Raw genomic sequence first — 19,635 nt, forward strand, 5'->3', positions numbered from 1 at the left:
TCGTCTTGAAAATGTATTCATTGTAAGGGGTCACATACCAGGCAATAACTATAAAATATTTTTTTTTTCCGAAAGAATTGAATACATACCGGTACTGTAGCTTAAATGTGTTTGATGTATTGTATTACTGTCCAAGTTCATGAATGATGTAATTCAGTAAGAAAATTGTAATAGACACCTACTATAGGCCTTTACAAGTCAAAATTAGAATATCAGCCTAATATGCAGTCCCTGTACATATGCGGTTTATACGTGGTTCTTGAAGAGAGTCTTCTCCAGGTTTTACAACAACAATAATAATAATAATAATAATAATAATAATAATAATAATAATGACAACATTAATATATTCATAAGAAACTTCTTGCGAAACGCCCTGGTACTATTTTATTTACGACTACACCCTTGCGGTATTGGAAAGCAAACAAGCATTCAAACAGCTAATGCTTGGCTGAAAATATTATTTACACTTCACGTAATTTATCGTCCCGTATTTGTGCAAGTTTGTGTACTCTGCTTAGAGGGAACGCTGCACTGGGAAGCATGTAAATCAGTAGCGATCATCTGTCAGCACAAGGCCACACGCCACGCGCTGCCATGATAAATTGAATGGAATTCCGCGCGATCGTCATGTTGTTTTTACTTTTGTCGTCTGACCTAACCAAAAGTGCCATAAAAAGTCGTTTACCTTCAGAATTTTTAGTGTGCCTTCTCGGAGGTTTATCTACAGTAGAGGAGGCAAGACCTATCGTGTGACCTTTTCACGCGCGTCACGTTATCACCAGTGAGTATTGAGAGGGAAGAAAAGCTCAGTCTGAGTAAGCTGAATTTCTTGTCGGTAGATTCGTGTAATATTAACCATCCTCAAACAAACTACAAACTCTCTTTCCTCTCATGCAGTCTCGCCTTCTGATATGTTCGCTCGCTCATGGGGCATCACGGGATGGGAACAGACTTCGAAACGGATATTCTTTGATAAATGTGGTTGGGAACGTCAACGTCGACTCATTGCTTTCGTTTTGTGGAATAGGCAATTAATGATTTTTTTGACCAGACATAAGATTTTTAGGTCCTAAAAATTGTAGTTTTAGGTGCCTAAAATAAGTTCATAATTTAATAAACTAGGCTCTGTTTTAATAAAACTAGGCATTTTAGAGCACATATGATCAAGGCTTTATTGAAATTATATACTAAAATACAAAAACATGGCACAGAAAAAGTATACTTCAGAGATGGAAGCAGACAAACTCTGTATCATACAGTATAAACACAGCTGCACAAATTTAAAATTTCGAAAAAAAAAAATTAAATAATCGTCTTGTTACACTTTAAGTTATTGAAATTCAGTTCCAAACTCATTATTTTTCACAATTATCTGCACAGTACATCGCCCGAATTTTTTTCTAAATTCTCACAGTTAATTTTTGCCTTTTGTCAGTGAGAATCATTTTACAAACTGAAAAACTTCTTTCTACTGAAACAGATGTGAGAAAAGCAAATTTTAATTGTCTACAGTAGGAACATAAATACCTACTGGAACATTAACATTTTCTCCCAATATCACTCTTGATACTTTTTCCAACAATGAAAATCCTACATTCTTATTTAGTACATTGTCCCACTTAGCCTACTTTTAACTTTTTTTACCAGTTTCACCCAAAGCACAATATATGAAGCGTTCAGAGCTAAAAATGGATCAAGTAACAATTTTTTATAAATTGAGATTAATTCATTTTCTGATTATCTGAAATTGGATCCTTTCCGAGCAGTAATGGATCAAGTTTTAATTCCAAGCATTCGCCAGTGGGTGACAGCGGTCACTTTTGGCTCATTATTTGTTAACGATGTTCTGAACCATAGTACCAAAGCATTGCATCAGTTAACATCACAACTGTTAATAATAATAATAATACTAAACTGCCCCCCATTGAGGGTAGCCCTTACGGACTCGGTATATCCTCAAAAAAATTATTATACATATGTAAACATAGGTATTAAATTTTAAAAAAGGGGAAACAAAGAAAAGGGCGTGAAACATTGCAATTGCTATTAATGTGGCACCATGTGATTAATTAGGATTTGGCAGGATTTTTTTAACACAATTATCACAATATCATCCCTCAAAGATGTTGGCAGAACAAATTTCCGTCGAAATTCTTCGAAAAAAGCTGGTATAGTCCCTCGAGAACCTATGATTTGAGAATGGAGCAATAAAATTATTGCTAGTCAAATTAGATAATCCACTAGAGCAAGTTAACTTTAAGTCCTGTTATCTCAAAACTACATCTCATGGACTTGATCCACTTTGGCTCTGAATGCCTCATATGTTCACCTTAGCATCCTTTACTATTTGGCTACAAAGAAAATTTTTTTTTTACGTTCTAATTGTTCAGTGCTTATAGGTGTAAATGAAAAGTTTGATGTTATGTAGGCAATATCTTTTTTCACTGACGGGTCATACAGACACTCTTTCGCTGCTTTCACAAACGCTGCAGTATCGGATTCAGATAATTTTTCAGTAATTGTTACTACTTCTTTAAAATACTTAGAATAATACACCACTGACTGAATCCATGTTCCCCATCGTGTTGTTACAGGCTGAGATGAGAGTGGAATATTTGGGCATTTCTCTCTGAATATTGAAATCCTGGATGGGGCTTTACAATTTTTTTTTTCATATTGGAAATGAACGAATTGATAAGAGGTAATTCGTTCCTGATTGTTTCAGAAAACCCTATGAAGGACATGAGCTAGAATGTTTTCAGAAACCCTGTGAAGGGCATGAGTTAAAAGGGTTACACGAATGGTGTTTGAATAAAAAGTTTTAAGAAGTGAAGCTGCAACAATCATGTATGAAGCAGCATCAGTACAAAACAACAGAACTTTATACCCATCCCAAATCTCTCCGCAGTGCATTGAAGGGAATGCATATGTCACTGTTGATAGTGATTCATCCGTCGGATGGGGACGTTAAGCCAGGCGGACCCCTTGGTGCTATTCGACGGGAGTAGGCTACGTGCCGGCACCGGGTTTCCCCTTCTTCCTTCCTCACCATCATCATCCTCACCCATTCTCTCTCTACACTACACTGCCACGAACACTTAACATACACTCACCCTAATACATGACATCACTCTTCACAGATACCCATCATGCATAACATGGCCCGCAGAAGTGATGTGCAATCTGAAAATGGGTCACAGTCCTGCCTTCTATCCGCAGTATGCGGAACACGAATCACGCAAGTGAAGTGGGTAGGCATTAGTCACACACACACACAAATACATACATACATACATACATACATACATACATACATACATACATACATACATACATACATACATACATACATACATACATACATACATACATACATACATACATACATACTGCCAGAGTATAACAACTGTAGGCTTTTGTTTACAAAATAAGCAGTGGTTTGGCTATTCACTTTCGGAAGTTCCTTAACATCGGAATTGAAGGTTAATCAGGGTCAAGTTTCCCTGTTATCATACTTGCTATGTATCTGTTCATAGAGTCTGAGGTTTCATCTACAGATACCCATAATATGAATGGATGCTAAAGTTTCATTGTACATTCTGTCTAAATAATTTTTATTAGGGTAGATTCAGAGGGGATTTTTTTATCAATGCCACCAGGTTGTCTTTTCAACATTTCAGAGGGGATATTTTGTTTGCAGCATTTTTGTAAAAACTCTCTTAAAACTGGATTTTCAATTTCATTCCATGGAATGTTGGCAGCAACAAATGCTCTGATTAAATCTGCATAGAAATTGCTGCTGAGGTTGGATGAAGTAGGCTGTGTCAGTAGAGTGTGTTTCATTTGATTTTTCTGCTGAGCTTTTGTCTTATGTTCCTCTCCTTGCACATGCTGCCTCAGGGGGCACTTTTCATGCGAAATCTAAAAAACTGTAGAAGTTAACTGAATTAAAATCCTAAATGTTGTATTGCCGTTATTTCTATCACAAACTGTGATTACTTGGTTCGAACAACCAACATCTCAATGACCCGTAAATACTTCAACTATCGAAATTTAAAAGTTTAAAGTGTAGTAGTGTCTTTAAAACAATTTCACCTCAGGATAGCTCAGTCGATGTATAAATATTATAATAGGCCTACTTGTTAAAATATTTCAACTATTGTTGCATATCTGTTTGCTACAATTCGCAGAACATTATTTTTTCATGAAAGTGAATTGTGGAAATTCTGTTTGCCATTGCCAGATCAGCATAGATGTTGTACTTTTATCTTTTGGCATTAAGCTGCACAGGATAACGTCCTACGACAGTCTAGTATATATAGTCACGAAGCTTGAGTTGTGAGGGTGCTAGGAACAATAAACTGTGCCAGTACTATTTCGCATTGTCTATAATGAGGCGATATTAGCGATCCTAGTGGTTAGCAACTATCTGTGGATGCATATTTTCTACGTATTGAGCTTCGTGACTGTATAATATACTAGACTGTGGTCCTACCACTTAAAACTTGTCAACACAAATAAGGAGAGGGAAAGAGGAACAGCTAACAGACATTCAAAGTTATACAGCATTGTTGTTGAAATTCTATTTGACGAAAATACGTTGCATCCATTGTTGCATTTCCTGGTAGTGTTAATCCATGGAAAACTGACCTTTAATATTGCTTACATGTGTGAGCATGGGTAAATAATGAAATAACGAAACTTTACATTGATTTAGGCATTTTAAGCTGAATATTAAATTAGGCTCCATCAATTATTTTAGAGCATTTTAGGGCAGTGTCAAACTCTATGAATATCTTTTAATATTAATATATTTTCTTTCTCCTAAAGGAACAAAAATAGGCATTTGCCCTAAATCCGATGTCTGCTAATTAGTGCTGCTTATGATTAGGTTTTTCTCCGGAGCGGTTGTTTGCACGCTTTCAATCGGAGACCTCCGGTTACCTCCGATTGATGCCGCGCAAGTTGTATATGTGCTGCGGCGCAGACATACACTTTCCGCTGAGCATTCCTTTAATCGGATCAGGTAGTGATTGGAGTCCGCTGACGTCCGCGTATCTTTTAGAATAAGTATGTAATTTTTGTTGTTTATTTTCTCATTTTTATTTACCTCTCTCTCTCCTTTCTTCGGCTCTTCTTTTTTTTTTTCTTGTTTTACTTGAAGTACCTATGTACTATGTTAGCTGACAGATTTTTTTTCTAGTTTTGAAATTCATAGTGTATGTGGAAAGGCATATTAGTTTTATGTCATTGATCAAATTAATAACATTAAAATTAACTGAAAACTAACGCAGAAGTAAAGCTTTTCAGTAGCTAATGTAAACATATATAATTTTCCTGGAAACACTCGTTTATTCACAAACAATTCTTGTCAATTATTATTCTAATCGGTTTAGATTAACCTAAAATATATTAACGGAGGTTCTGAATGGAACAAAAGAAACGTGTGGTATCAATGGGTTAAAGTTTACTGTCCAAAATAATTTATTAAGATTCTTCACCAGACAGGATTGTGATCATTTTGTTAAAGGGTGTCAGTATTTGAACTGCCTCGTCTAAAACGCGTCACTCTTCCTCTGTAATAAAAAATATAAGCGGATATCAACTTAAGGATAATTGTAATTATGTTATTACCACACGTTTTTTTTTAGTTTAAGAATGAAACTCAATATTTTAATCCGATAACTCAAGTTGCCTTTTAAATATTCCATATAGTTATGTATGATTTTTATTGCCTCGAAAGTTACATTTTATAGAAATTTCAAGACTTTTTTTCTAGACTGTGGACCTTTGGAACAATAACACTAAAGCAGTTTAAAAAATCGAATCAAATGTTTTCCGTAATTTTAAAACTACGAAAACGATGATATCACTAATTAACCGTCAATGTGTATCTGAATGGTAATAATTTATTTCTGACAGCAAGTACGAGTACCACAACCGCGGCTCTTAATGTTAGCCTAAACACTTACATACCTACATTTTAAAATTTAGACCTACTCATAGAATCTATCTAACCTGGTCCACGCAATAGAGATTTCCAAATACGGACTGTTAGCGCCCTAGGAGCATTTGGCATTTCTGGCAACACAATCACCAACACATATTTCATTTCAAGTAAGCGGCTCATCACTGAAGTTTGGAGTTTCATCTCGTAACAATATGCTGGATCAATCTTAGAGGGTCCTTTTTTGCTGAAATTCTTCTACTTTTCAGTTTTTCATTCGCAATGTTACTCTGTCTGCACACAAAACCACGAAATTATTTATTAGAACTTATATATATATATATATATATATATATATATATATATATATATATATATACTTTTACTTTCAAAGTCCACGCCTGTGAAGTAACGGCTAGCACGTCTGGCCGCGAAACCAGATGGCCCGGGTTCGATTCCCGGTTGGGGCAAGTTACCTGGTTGAGGTTTTTTCCGGGGTTTTCCCTCAACCCAATATGACAAATGCTGGGTAACTTTCGGTGCTGGACCCCGGACTCATTTCACCGGCATTATCACCTTCATCTCATTCAGACGCTAAATAACCTAAGCTGTTGATAAAGCGTCGTAAAATAACCTAGTAAAATAAAATAAAAATAAATCAAAGTAAACACTCTTTTTAAAAGAGTTCAAAAGTGTTTTGAACAGTTAAATTTACTTACTTACTTTCTTCAAGTTCGCGATTGTGCGATCGCTTCAAATGGTCTAACAAATTCGAAGTACCTCCACCCTTAGAGTAAATTCGCCCACAAAGTTCACAGCGTGCGACTTTATTATTATCTTCAACTAAATTGAAGAGTTTCCATGCGACGGATATACGATTTGGTGCCATTTAATTCCACTCACAACTACCCTCAGTCCGTACGCGCCGGTCGTCCTTCGCTCCGAACCACCGCATCCCTCCTTTGTTCCCTGTTCCACCTACGATAGTATCGGAGATCACCGGTGGAGAGCTTTATTCGTAATCTCCGATTTCTCCGCGGTAGTAGTCACTCCGATGAGCAGCGCTACTACTAATGACAGTGGAATTCAATCCTCTGCAAGACTCGGCTGTTGTGAAGCATCGTAGACTTGCGGCATGATCTAGGGATAGTGAATGGGACTTGTGGTCAGGGACTGCGCTCGGGCGGACTTTGAATTTGCTTGGACTGAGGACGCGGTTGAGTTTTATCCGAGTTTCTCCAGTATTGTACGACGAAAGTCAGGTCACTCGCTACCAGCAATTTCAGCGACGCTAGATAATCGTGCAGTTGGTACAAGATATGAAGACGCATAAGAGGCATGGAGGTAAATGTTCATGCTTTCGTAATCTCGGCACTAGAATAAGGTGGTGTGGTCGGTACCACACTCTGGTCGTCCTTTTCTCCGGAGAAATGCCCGATACTCAATTTGACAAAAGACTAAGAGGACTTCGAGGAATATTGGCAACTAGAATATTTCCGTCACCATCCGAGATTATCCTCTGATTGAGGTTCTGGCTGATATGTACATCTGTTATCAAGCAGTGTCCACACCTGTGGAGTAACGGTCAGCGCGTCTGGCTGCGAAACCAGGTGGTCCGGGTTCGAATCCCGGTCGGGGCAAGTTACCTGGTTGAGGTTTTTTCCGGGGTTTTCCCTCAACCCAATACAAGCAAATGCTGGGTAACTTTCGGTGCTGGACCCCGGACTCATTTCACCGGCATTATCATCTTCATATAATTCAGACGCTAAATAACCTAGATGTTGATACAGCGTCGTAAAATAACCCAATAAAATAAATAAATAAATAAAAGTTATCAGGCAGTACATCTCACTTGACGATATGTGTCAGAGGAAGAACAATTATTTGTATAAATCTGAAGTCTGACTAGTGTAATATGTAGCTAGTCGACGATGTACGCAATGGAGGGGAAAAGGAACTGCCCACCCTACCCCATTATTTCCTGGCCTAGTTGCCTCAAGTGGTGCCTTCTTGGTGTCGCTTGTGAGGTTCAGACCTGTCTTCGGACAGTTGACTAAACAACATCCGAGATTGAACCAGGAACTTCCCAAATCGTAGCTAGTTGTCCTACCGACTGAGCTACCCGGCTGTCATATATTTCGTATAAGTAAACAAAATTGTGAAATTTACGTACAAACTAGATCAAGAAGACTCGAATTGATTGGCTATATGATGATAGCACTACAACGAAAGAAGACTACACAGTCATGAAATAAATTTCTGCCATTAAGGAAACGGCAACGGGATACGCCAATATGTGGATGTATAATGTCGAAAGAGATTTGGAAAAGTACTAGAAAACTTATGTAATAGTAGGACAGTTGAAGGAAGTGATCTCAAAATGCGTTGTCCATTTTTATTAAAGCCTGGGCTAGTTTTTTTTTTATCCACCGGTCTACGGACTGAGCGAGGTTTCCCTCTTACAGTGCTTAAGTGGTGCGGTATGAGCCGGATGCGCATACGAAATCTGGAAAACAAGCCGGTATTTCATACCGTTAATAAGACTGATAAAATATGAATTTAATTTGGGTACCTACCTTATGTAAGGTTGCCACCCATCCCAAACAGTTTTATATTTTTATTTAGTTTACATTTAATTATATATTATGAATACGATGAAAGCTTTTGGATAATTTCAGTGAAATTGTTATAAATTTGTAATACAGTATAAAGGATCAATAATCTCTAGTAATTCGGGATGGACATGATTCATACCTTGTTGACCCGTGAGACATTTGTGAGATCAGTATCTGTTTCAAACTGTTCCCATATTATATGTCCAACACGTGAAAGAAAGGAAATGTGGAAAGCCTTGGCACCAGTTGTGAGTTTCGGTTACAACGTTGAATGTGTCTCTTACCATATTTAAATAAGACATTTTAAACCGGTGTGCCGCGAGAAAATAAAAATAGTGAAGATTGTAGCAAAAACTGGAAAAATAAAAGTTAAGAGAGTTGTAAAATAGTGAGTCTAGAAAAGTCAACATTCAGCGAACGCGGCACAAATCAACAGTCAGGAAATATATTATCTCCTAAAACACTCAAAATCCTCCTCCCCGGTTGGGAACCATTGGCTTATATTATGAGTGTGCCGCGGGATTTTAAATTACATGCCACATGTTGAAAAATTTTGAAAAACGCTGCTTTAAATAAATGTAGCAAGATACGAATAATATTCTATTAGTTGACCAACAACAGTGCTATTTTTAAGTTATGTTACATGCTAAGAGGTTATTTGTAGTTTTGTAATCCATAGTTTTAAATAGGCTCTTCGTAACATCCTATTCCATTTTTGAACTTATTTATTCTCTTGAAATGATCGCCACCACACTCACTGTAAAAACCCAGAAACAAAATTGTGAGCCACCTGAATTTTCGAAGTTCCAATTACAACATACTGAGCATGCTCATTCCAAATTTTGTTTCTGTGTCTGTATTTATTTACTCACTTTAAGCAAGCACTGGCTCTTTACCCTTTATTTAGCGGCTGAGAGTAAATAAAATGGTGAATTAGTAAGGAGAAAGAAATTTGAAACTGGAGTCGTGGGGAATAGTAAAGATAATCGTGAACACTGACAAAATATTCAGCATCCTGGACCTTACTCTTCATGACGCACTCTTGCATAACACGTAGCGAGTCCCTGCAGTCTGTGTCGGGCGAGACCTGGCAAGACGCTGCTTGTTTCGCGCCGTTGTATCAAACACTGGGACAGGAATAGACGTGCACCAGTTTGACGCACGCCTTTCCGAAAATAAATCTATTGCACTGTTGCCAGCCGCTGTTGTTACATCACTTTGCGTAACACACAATTCAAAACAAAGACTAGCCTATATAATAGATTTGCAATTGCATCCGAATGTGAGGAACACTCACCAGAGAGGACCTGTCATTTCACCATTTTTGCATTTTTTCCCTATTATCATCCCATCATACCTTAATGACCTGTACTTGATAAGAAATATTATGTAAGCATTTGTTCAGATATACATGTTCTGACATCAGATTTAAGGCAGCCATCGGCAAATTTGTACTTACGATGACCTCAGTGGACGCAAGCCGCAATACATATAAGGTAGCCTTATATCAATCGAGGAGTATAGAGCACTTCATTCGGATCCCAGTTGCGGACTTTCAACACAAGCATCTGACGTAGACTGCACAATAATTATTTATAGATGGACAAGTTATATTTTATTTCACCGTACTTTTTACTGTGCCACAACAACTTATGAAAATGCGTCATAATTTTCCAATATTAATACAACTTGTAAATTTTTATCCGTTAGTCACGATCTTTATTTAAATTTTATAAGTTTTCATTCAGAAAAAATTGTTCGAAAATATACTGAATGTAGAGTCAAACATAGCAGTTATGTAATAATTTAATTATTTATTTATTTAATTTGGCAGAGCTAAATCCAGTAGACCTTCTCTTCCGCACAGCCAGGGTATAGCGGCAGGCGACCTAAGATAGGACTATAAATATTTTCTATTGAGAGCATTTGAAATAAATCTAAGCTAGTCTGGTGTATTATACTATGGCAACATTTTATGTTCTCACTCATTTCCGGCGTTCTTAAATAACACGTTAGTCCACCTAGTAGACTTTTAAAATTCATATTTCGAGTCCCGTCTGTTTCTACAGATACAAGTTGCTTTATGGTCAGATTCATACTGCAAAACCTCTAGAAAAATATACTGTTCGTCACTTTAATTTCACATTTAGTCGAGTGCGACACTTTGGACCTTTGGGAAGGCCGAGACGTAGATGGAAGAATAATATTTAAACGTATTTGAGGAAGTTGGGATATGATGGTAGGGATTGGATTAATCTCGCTGAGAATAGGGACCGATGGCTGGCTTATGTGAGGGCGGCAAGAACCTCCGGGTTCTCTAAAAGTCATTTATAAATAAGTAGATAAGAATAGTGTTTGGAGACAGAATTTCCGTTTCTTTTGACAATTCAAAGTTATCCTTATCACCGAGTCAGCAGCAATGGGTAAAAACTGCTCTACTATACCATTTTGCTCAGAAGGCCAACTTTACGGGATTCCTTGGCAAAAGTTACGTGGAACAACTGACCATGGAAATCTTTGAATTTGGCGACAACGCTTGTATGGCAGATGAATTTAAACAGACTACTTGTTGGAAGCTTAGGGGGCAAAAGCCAGTTACTAAAAAAAACATTTAACTCTCTATATACCAGTAAGACAGTATTGATGATGATTTATAATGAAGATAGGTATAATGGCGATGTTTATGGTTACAAAAGTTTCAGTACTAACGCACCGAGGTACTCACATTCAGAATTTTAATCATAGGGTTAGTTTTCGGTGGGAGTACATCAATTTAAAGGACAGTGTGTTGAAAGTTCTAAATGCACTGGTTACCTTAGTGATGTACGGTACATGAGGCTTATCATTATGACAATTTCAATTAAAATGAATAGAAATTATTCAATATTGGCATTTTATAATAATATAATATTCAAACACACACAATAAGCGAGATATATTACTCTTGTAGTCTACAAAAACAGTCATTAATCATTATACACACCGTATCTCATTGACATCTTTATTCTCAACGATAAAGAATACAAAGGAAGATTGCTAAATGCAAACCCCTGGCACTGAAATTGGAATAATCTGAAAACAAAATACAACCAACCATTCATCCGCAAGAATCTGAGTATATCTACCGTTTTCTTCAAAACACGCAATATAGTGAGATCAGATTTTTGTTTATTTTGACTTAAAGTTTGATCATTATCGGTCCAAGGAAGCTCCCAGGAGGACAACACAAATGCTAAAGGCAGCTCTCTCTTCCTTCATAATCTGAACATTGTAACAGTAGTATGTATATGCAATATGAACCTGTACACACATGTTGCAATACCCTTGAATTACGTATTATAAAAGCCAGTAATGTAATACGTGCGATGGATTCGCATTATATTATTATTATTATTATTATTATTATTATTATTATTATTATTATTATTATTATTATTATTATTTAACATTGTTAAATTGAGAGTAAAGAAAAACATACCCGAAGAAAACTCGCACCGATATTACAACATACTGTCACATCCTCTGACGGGCACCTGATCCGGTTTCTTTGGTAGGTTGCCGGTTGCCGTCAGATATGCGAGGTACATCTGATAAGGTAGAAAATTGTGGAATTACTGATTTACAGACTCTGAGCAATAGAATTTGGACAGAATTAGTGAAGATATATCGAGATACATCGTACAGGACTAGAGAGATTGCCAGATAATAAAAATAATTTGCAAGACAAATATTTTTATTAGTCATTTTCATTATATAACTTCTAAACACGTCTTCTGTTTTCTTTAATTTTCTGTAAGAGTGAAAATATATGAAGGGATTATCCAAAAAATGGAAGACGTAGACTATATGGAGTACGTATGCGTAATTGTTGAAACTTAAAAATGGAAGCCATAAAATATTGTACATTAAATTGCTGCATTGTGTGGTCATCCATTTCACTATGCATGGAAATATTACGTTATTTCATGAATCTGACTGACTGTTTTGATTTTTTAATGAGTTTTAGTATCGTCTCAACTGTTTGCAGTTCAAAACCACTCAGTTGATGACTTACATCTGAAGTTGAAATGTAGTCATGAAAATAATAAAATAAAAAATTTATATTAAAACACTTTTGAACATAAAATTAATATATTCGTTAATAATCCTGTTACGAGAATGGTGGTTAGAAAAATGCTGTACCGGTAATGTTTTTATTGATCAGTGTAGAAATGGCGAAGCATAAACAGCTTAATTTCCTTGTTTATCCAATAATTACAAACAAATTATAAGATTAAGGAACAGATTTCTCTAAACAAATACCATCAATTCTTTAGTTTCAAGAATAATAAATTTTAAACAGTGTTGGTGAAATTTCCTAGTTGAATTCTTTTCTTCTTCTTCTTATTCCTCCTAAGAGAAAATTGTTCTCATTAAAAATTTTAATCTAAAACAATAAACATAAGCGATTAGACATACTGCAAAGTAAAATCAAGAACTTGAAAGATTTTGCTTTTATTTCGTAACTATTAATTGGACAATTTTTTAATTAAGATCATAGGTCATCATCACCATCATTATCGTAATGTTTCGTTTTTTTCCACAAGGTAGGTGAAGTAGATGAATAGTTGGAAACCAATAGTATAAGCAATATAATAAATGTTACATGTAGTGGTGCAACACCATGCGTCAAGTGGAAAGTAGCCTATTCGAGAATTGAGCTTCTGCTAGCAGTAGTGGTTTAGAGATCATAATGGGATGTCGCTGAGAGTGTGAATATTTCAAGGTAATTTTATAGCTGCCCTTTTCACTTACGAGTAGTTCTTTTAACGACAATATTAAAGTGAACTGTAAAGATTATCAAATAGGGGAATAAATGTAATATTATTTATGCCTTTTCTAGAATAATTTTGTTACTGACTGATAATATTGGCAAACAAAGGTATAATTGCATGCAAAGTTTTTTGTTTGAAGTACTATAATTATGTTTCCTAAAATTATTATTATTATTATTATTATTATTATTATTATTATTATTATTATTATTATTATTATTGGTGGTAGTGGTGGTGGTGGTGGTGGTGGTGCACTACAATTTATATTACTTTCATAATATATATTATGTTTTTAATAAGAACTTTATCACCATCATTATATGAAGCTCTTCGTTGTTGATTTCTTTATGCATTTCTGGCCTCACAATCTTCTTTTCAATTATTATTAATTTAGAGAATTTTGAAATCACTTTCTATACTATAGCTGTAACTTACTGATATCTTCTTCTTTTGGAATTCTGCAAGCAAACTTTTTCTCTAGAATACTTAATTTATTGCGAAGCCAACTATGGTTTGAATAGTTAAAACAGGTTTCTTTGCTTTTGTAAATAAATATGCTAATTTGTTAACATTGTACAGAACCAGAAACAAAATTTGGGCCATCTGAATTTTCTAACTTCCAGTTATAACATATTGCGCATGCTCAGTAATGCTCAGTGCTTACTGAGCATGCGTAGTATGTTGTAACTGTGTGCGTGCGTGTGCGTGTGCGCGTGCGTGCGTGCGTGCGCCTAGAATGATCTAGGCGGGAACTTTGAAAATATAGGTGGCCCAAATTTTGTGTCGGAGTCTGTACTAATTTTTTTAATATCTCTAGTGTTTTCCTGATCTATTTTATGTTTTATAAAGCCTAAATGAGGTACTGAAAGAGCTAAAATATTTTTAGCACCTAAAAATCCGCGGTCTACTGATAATATGTAAAATTTCTAGAATGGTGTGTGTTGTATAAAATTTAATAATTTCAGAGAATTCATTACTCCAATACGAATTTGTTCATTTTGTACCTACTGGTACCATTATGTTGTTTATGTGAATTACGTGTAAAGTGTTTTTAAAAATAGTATTATAATATTCGATTCTTTATAGTATACGAGAGTGCAGCTTTATGCAGGAATGTTTAAGACCAACGAGTGCAATAAAGCTACTTTTGCAACTAGCACAAGTTATTTTATCTGCTTACATGTTGTGTATTTTTCTAAAAATTATTAGAAAATAAATTCGTAATAAGACTGTTAAAATTTAGTTTATTTTATAATAAAGAATGCCAAGTTAACAATTGTTAGTAATTAATTATATTATAACAACGTAAAGTGAACAATCGTTGTTGTTTCCGCCATATGACTGTCTTGCAAGAGCGTAAACTTTTTATAACACATTACTATGTAAAAATACTTAGGAACATGTATTTTACTTTATACGAAAATAAATGGATGCTTTTGAAATAGAAAAGTCAAATAATGGTGTACTTTTGCAAAAAAAAGTAGGTAAAAGTAGTTTTTCGAAGTTTAAGGTAAGTTGGCGATTCTAATTTACTACAAAGAAAGCAATCAGTGTTGACACTAGGGAGGGCGCCCGCCCACCATAAAAATATACCTTTTAATACGTTCAAATTTAACCAGTTTTGTACAAAATACTAACAGTAGCTTACTGTTTATTATTTTCCAAACCATGCATTTATTAATGAGTCAGCAATTCATGCTTCAGCTTTGATAGTGCATACAATAATTTTATTAATGGCAGAATAGCTTAGTGTAGGAATTATCACACAAGCGTCTATATTTAATTTAATGTTCTGCCATCATCACCATTGCCAGGCGACGATAGAAAACAAAAGATGCGAAAACAAATGAATGAGGTGTTTAAACAATTGAATGCTCTTTCAAATTTAACATTATAAAAACATACAGACGCCACTTGTAATTTCAAAGTGGGAGTGGCTGAGGGGTGGGGGAGTGAAATCTAAAATGTAATTAATCCTGGTTTCATACTTCCCCCTCAATATCTAAATTTACGTGTTTGTTTTTTGTTTAAATTGAATTCAGTTTAAATAGTTTGCTATTTAAACTGGGAAGTTTTGAAATGAAAGCTCTGCATATTAATACGTATGTAAGTGCATGGACATTTTCCTCATTACAACATTAACACGGTCTTGTCAAAATCATTTTAACACAGCTCTCCCCAAGTTAATGTCTCGCACCATCTCTGCCCCCCAGATGAAAAATCCTGGCGCCTCCCTGAAAGCAATAATAAGATTTCACTATTAGAAAAGTTGGCAAGCTGATGATAAAAAATAAGTGAGGTCTTTAATCTTAGTGGCACAAACAAACAAGCGATCTGCTTTCTTGTAATCACCATTATATGTTTTCAGTGAGGATAATGACCTCCTTATTGGGTGATAAGTCTTGCATAAACAAGACTGTTTATTTTACTGCTCTTGGTTTATGTATGTGATTGAACATTCCAGTTTCAACGAAATGCAACAAACAAAGGCTGCAGTTGGAAATATATCTGTCGCATTATCAACAAACAAAATAATATTATTAAAGAACGTAAAGGTATATACCGACCAGTAACTAATTGATGTGGTACAGATGATAAAAATATTATCTTAACATAATTTCAACGGAACTATTTATTACAAGATCCCCTTAGAACGTTTCGACCATTTTTACAGACGTGTGCTAATTTGAGAGTGGTGGGGAACAAATGCGTTCTAGCATCTATGATGATAAATTGCAAAAGACTATGGCCAAAATACTTCTATTCAGTCTTCAATAACTGCTAACTCTTGTCAATCCATTCTAGTTTTTTTACGGTGCTTGTATTTCGAACTTGGATCCAGAACTTGGATTCAATTTTACATACAATAGCTAAAAATTTTAAGTTTCCAATATGTTTCGAAAGTACCGATTGGTTCTTTATCTATAAACATACAATGGAAGAATGGTCACAGTTTGTATTAGTCGAGTCCTGAAGTCACAATTAGTGACTGTATAGCGATTGTACCATCTTCAAACATTCTTCTTCGTTCTCTCACATATTAGGTTGATGCTCGGTTATGGTCTCTCGCTAGCAAACAGCATCGGTCCATTCTTTGTATATGTTGCTTGCAATTTTTCCTTTATATGTCAGTATTTTCTATAGAAGTGACGTAATTTTTTTAGTACGTCAAAATTTATTTATGCACACGATATTATTTTCTAGCCTATACTGTGCAATCCGTTGTATGTGGGACCCAAATAACAGGCAATTACAAAACTACGACACTTTTGAATAAAAAAATGAAAACACAGGGGAGAGTCAGTAAGTAAATTATAAATTGAAATAGTGACCTACATTTTTTTAATGAGGTACCTGAAGCTGTCACAGCTGGCTGACAGTATTATTGATGTGAGCACAAGCAAAATAAAAAAAACAGCAGTTTAAAGAAGGCGGTACCTTTGCATAAGTGTACCAATGTGTCTTTAAATAACGTATAAACTATTACTCCTATCCAAAATATCTCAAAATCAGTTATCTGGCACTGACTTCATGCTATAGTTGCCAGATATGAGGGATTCTATTGCATATGTACATATAAAAGACCACCGGTGAACTATTCAGTCTCGAGGGCTAATAATAATTATTAATGCAGTTGGTGAAGGAATCATGATGATGATGATGGTGATAATGATTGAATGCAACTTAGGTATTATGGTAAATTCTTCCATTGTTATTTGTATTTAATGAATAAAATTAAACATAACTTTAGACCAGTTAGGCGTTGAGCTATATCAACATAAGCTTGCTGCGAGTAAGTCGCCAGCCATGTGAACAGTCGAGCTCACGGGCAACGATATCCTTCCCCTCTTACGCCCTAAAAGGGGTGGTAGGGGTGAATAAGTACACTGGTAGTATCGAACATACAAACTTGCTTTACAGTACCTATTGAAAATAACACGATGACAAGTGGTAGTGAGACCCAATAGAATTTCATAATATTTATGTAGGCCTACGGGAATTATATTTTATGTTCGATTATTTTATTTTAACATGTATAATTTATGTTGTTGGAGCGTGGGAAGAATTTATTAACTCCTTTTTATATTCATACTTTTATTTATAGGAAGCTGATCCATTTTTGTTCATTATAAGATTAAATTATCTTAGGGATATCAGTGTAATTATTAAAACTATTAATTGGCACTAAAATCGCACTAATAGCTCTAGAACCAACAGTAGCTGTTTAGCATGAAGATTGGTTATTCAAGATTTCAAGCCGCAATCACGATGGAGAGGCACAATGTATATTGCATACCGGTAATGTGTAAAAATCATTAGGCTTTCTGTAACAAATTTAATATACAGCGACATTACGATGTATGTACTAGGTCGCGCCAGGGATTTTGGCAGATGGATTTTCTTAATGTGAACTGGAGAGCGAGTTCCTCACCGCTGCAAGATCGGCTGTTATCTCTGTCGCAGTGGAATGGGTAGGACATAAGAGTAAACATGCACGCCCGAATATTTGTACACTCTGGACAGTCACCTCCAAAAACTAAACAAATATTACAGTAGTCTATATGTGTCTTTGGTATTCCCAAGAAACTTGTTCGATTAATTAAAATGTGTCTCAATGAAACTTACAGCAGAGTCCGTATAGGCCAGTTTCTATCTGATGCTTTTCCAATTCACTGCGGGCTAAAGCAAGGAGATGCACTATCACCTTTACTTTTTAACTTCGCTCTAGAATATGCCATTAGGAAAGTTCAGGATAACAGAGAGGGTTTGGAATTGAACGGGTTACATCAGCTTTTTGTCTATGCGGATGACGTGAATATGTTAGGAAAAAACTCCACAAACGATTAGGGAAAACACGGAATTTTACTTGAAGCAAATAAAGCGATAGGTTTGGTAGTAAATCCCTAAAAGACAAAGTATATGATTATGTCTCGTGACCAGAATATTGTACGAAATGGAAATATATATGTATATGGAAATATGTTAATCCTTAGTCAATAGATAAGACTGAATTTTACGAAATACGAACATTAAGGGGTGGAAAATGGGAGGCAGTAATGATCAAAATAATTATACCGATTTATTTTTTTTTTAACCAGCAGACCTGCAGCCTTTAAATTTAAAACAAAGATTCACTCATAAAATTGGGTTAGACTATTCATCTCATCTCTCAGAATTGTTTCTAAAATGTATAAGGAAAGTAAAAAAATTGAATTTCATGTAGGCCACTCCCTTGAAATAACTTGTTTTTTTTTTTTTTTTTTTTTTTTTTTTTTTTTTTTTTTTTTTACTAGCAGAGAGGAGAGAGAAAGAAGTCGACGATTTTAAAAATTCACTAAACTATATTTAACTAGAGACGTAAAATTTAAAATGAAGGTTACTCTCTACAATATTGGTTAAACATTCTTATATTTTTTAAATACCATATCCTAAGGTACTGATGAAAAGGCAGAAGGGAGTGAGAAATCTCATGTCATCCGATCTCGATGAAAGTCGATATCTGGGTATCTTTGCGATCACAGAATACGAATATTAGTCCGACTTTGTCCCTAAAGTGGTGGAGTGGGATAAAAATGGGTGAAAAATTAAATTAGATATCTTAGGGGTTTTCGAGACGAAAATTACGAATAATACAATTGGCAGTTTCAGTACTATGAATTACCGTATATTTAAAAAAATTAAACATCGGATATCGCACAGGTAACACATGTACAGTATTTAAGGGGGTATGTAACACCTTTTGATAGTAGGCCTATACATTTAGTAAAATCCAAAGTGTAATTTATACATATTCTGAATGAATGTTGTGGTGGAATTTAATATAGTCATCAGCCAATACCTCTAGATTAATAAACAACTTTTTAGAATCCATAAAATACAGTATTTATTGTGAATGGTAATTATATTTTTCAATTGGTGCAATTTGTGCAGGGAAATTGGTTTCGCCGATATTTTGTACGATTTCGAATATTTTAAAATGCTTTCTTCTCTGTTCTATTCACAATGTGCGTGTGAAGAAATTATTGCCCTTGTAATATCCATTACAATCCTATTTATTATAGTCTTATATAAATCTAACTTCCGCAGCATGCAATTTTACCCAATTAACCAAATTATATTTTGATTATTAAGAAGAATCGTAATTTTATTAACTTGAATTGTCGCACCACCAGTAGACGATCCCTAGATTATTACTGGACAAATATTGTATATTGATCTGGTAAGGGTAGGATTATATTTATATGCGCAATGCAAT

At 35.1% G+C, this 19,635-nt stretch overlaps 1 protein-coding gene across 5 annotated transcripts in view; it reads left to right on the top strand.

Annotated features, from left to right (window-relative positions):
- The window catches only part of TP53INP (Tumor protein p53 inducible nuclear protein), a 141,772-nt gene that overhangs the window by 86,812 nt on the left and 35,325 nt on the right, over positions 1-19,635 (top strand). The window contains exon 1 of one of the 5 annotated variants that reach the window (XM_069818325.1): positions 13,308-13,330. The exons of the other annotated variants lie outside the window; for them this stretch is intronic. The gene's annotated coding sequence lies outside the window, so the exon portion shown is untranslated. Of the gene's footprint in view, positions 1-13,307; positions 13,331-19,635 lie in introns of those variants that run through there. 5 annotated transcript variants of the gene reach the window in all.

Source organism: Periplaneta americana, chromosome 2 (assembly GCF_040183065.1).
Source record: "Periplaneta americana isolate PAMFEO1 chromosome 2, P.americana_PAMFEO1_priV1, whole genome shotgun sequence".
Taxonomy (NCBI): domain Eukaryota; kingdom Metazoa; phylum Arthropoda; class Insecta; order Blattodea; family Blattidae; genus Periplaneta; species Periplaneta americana.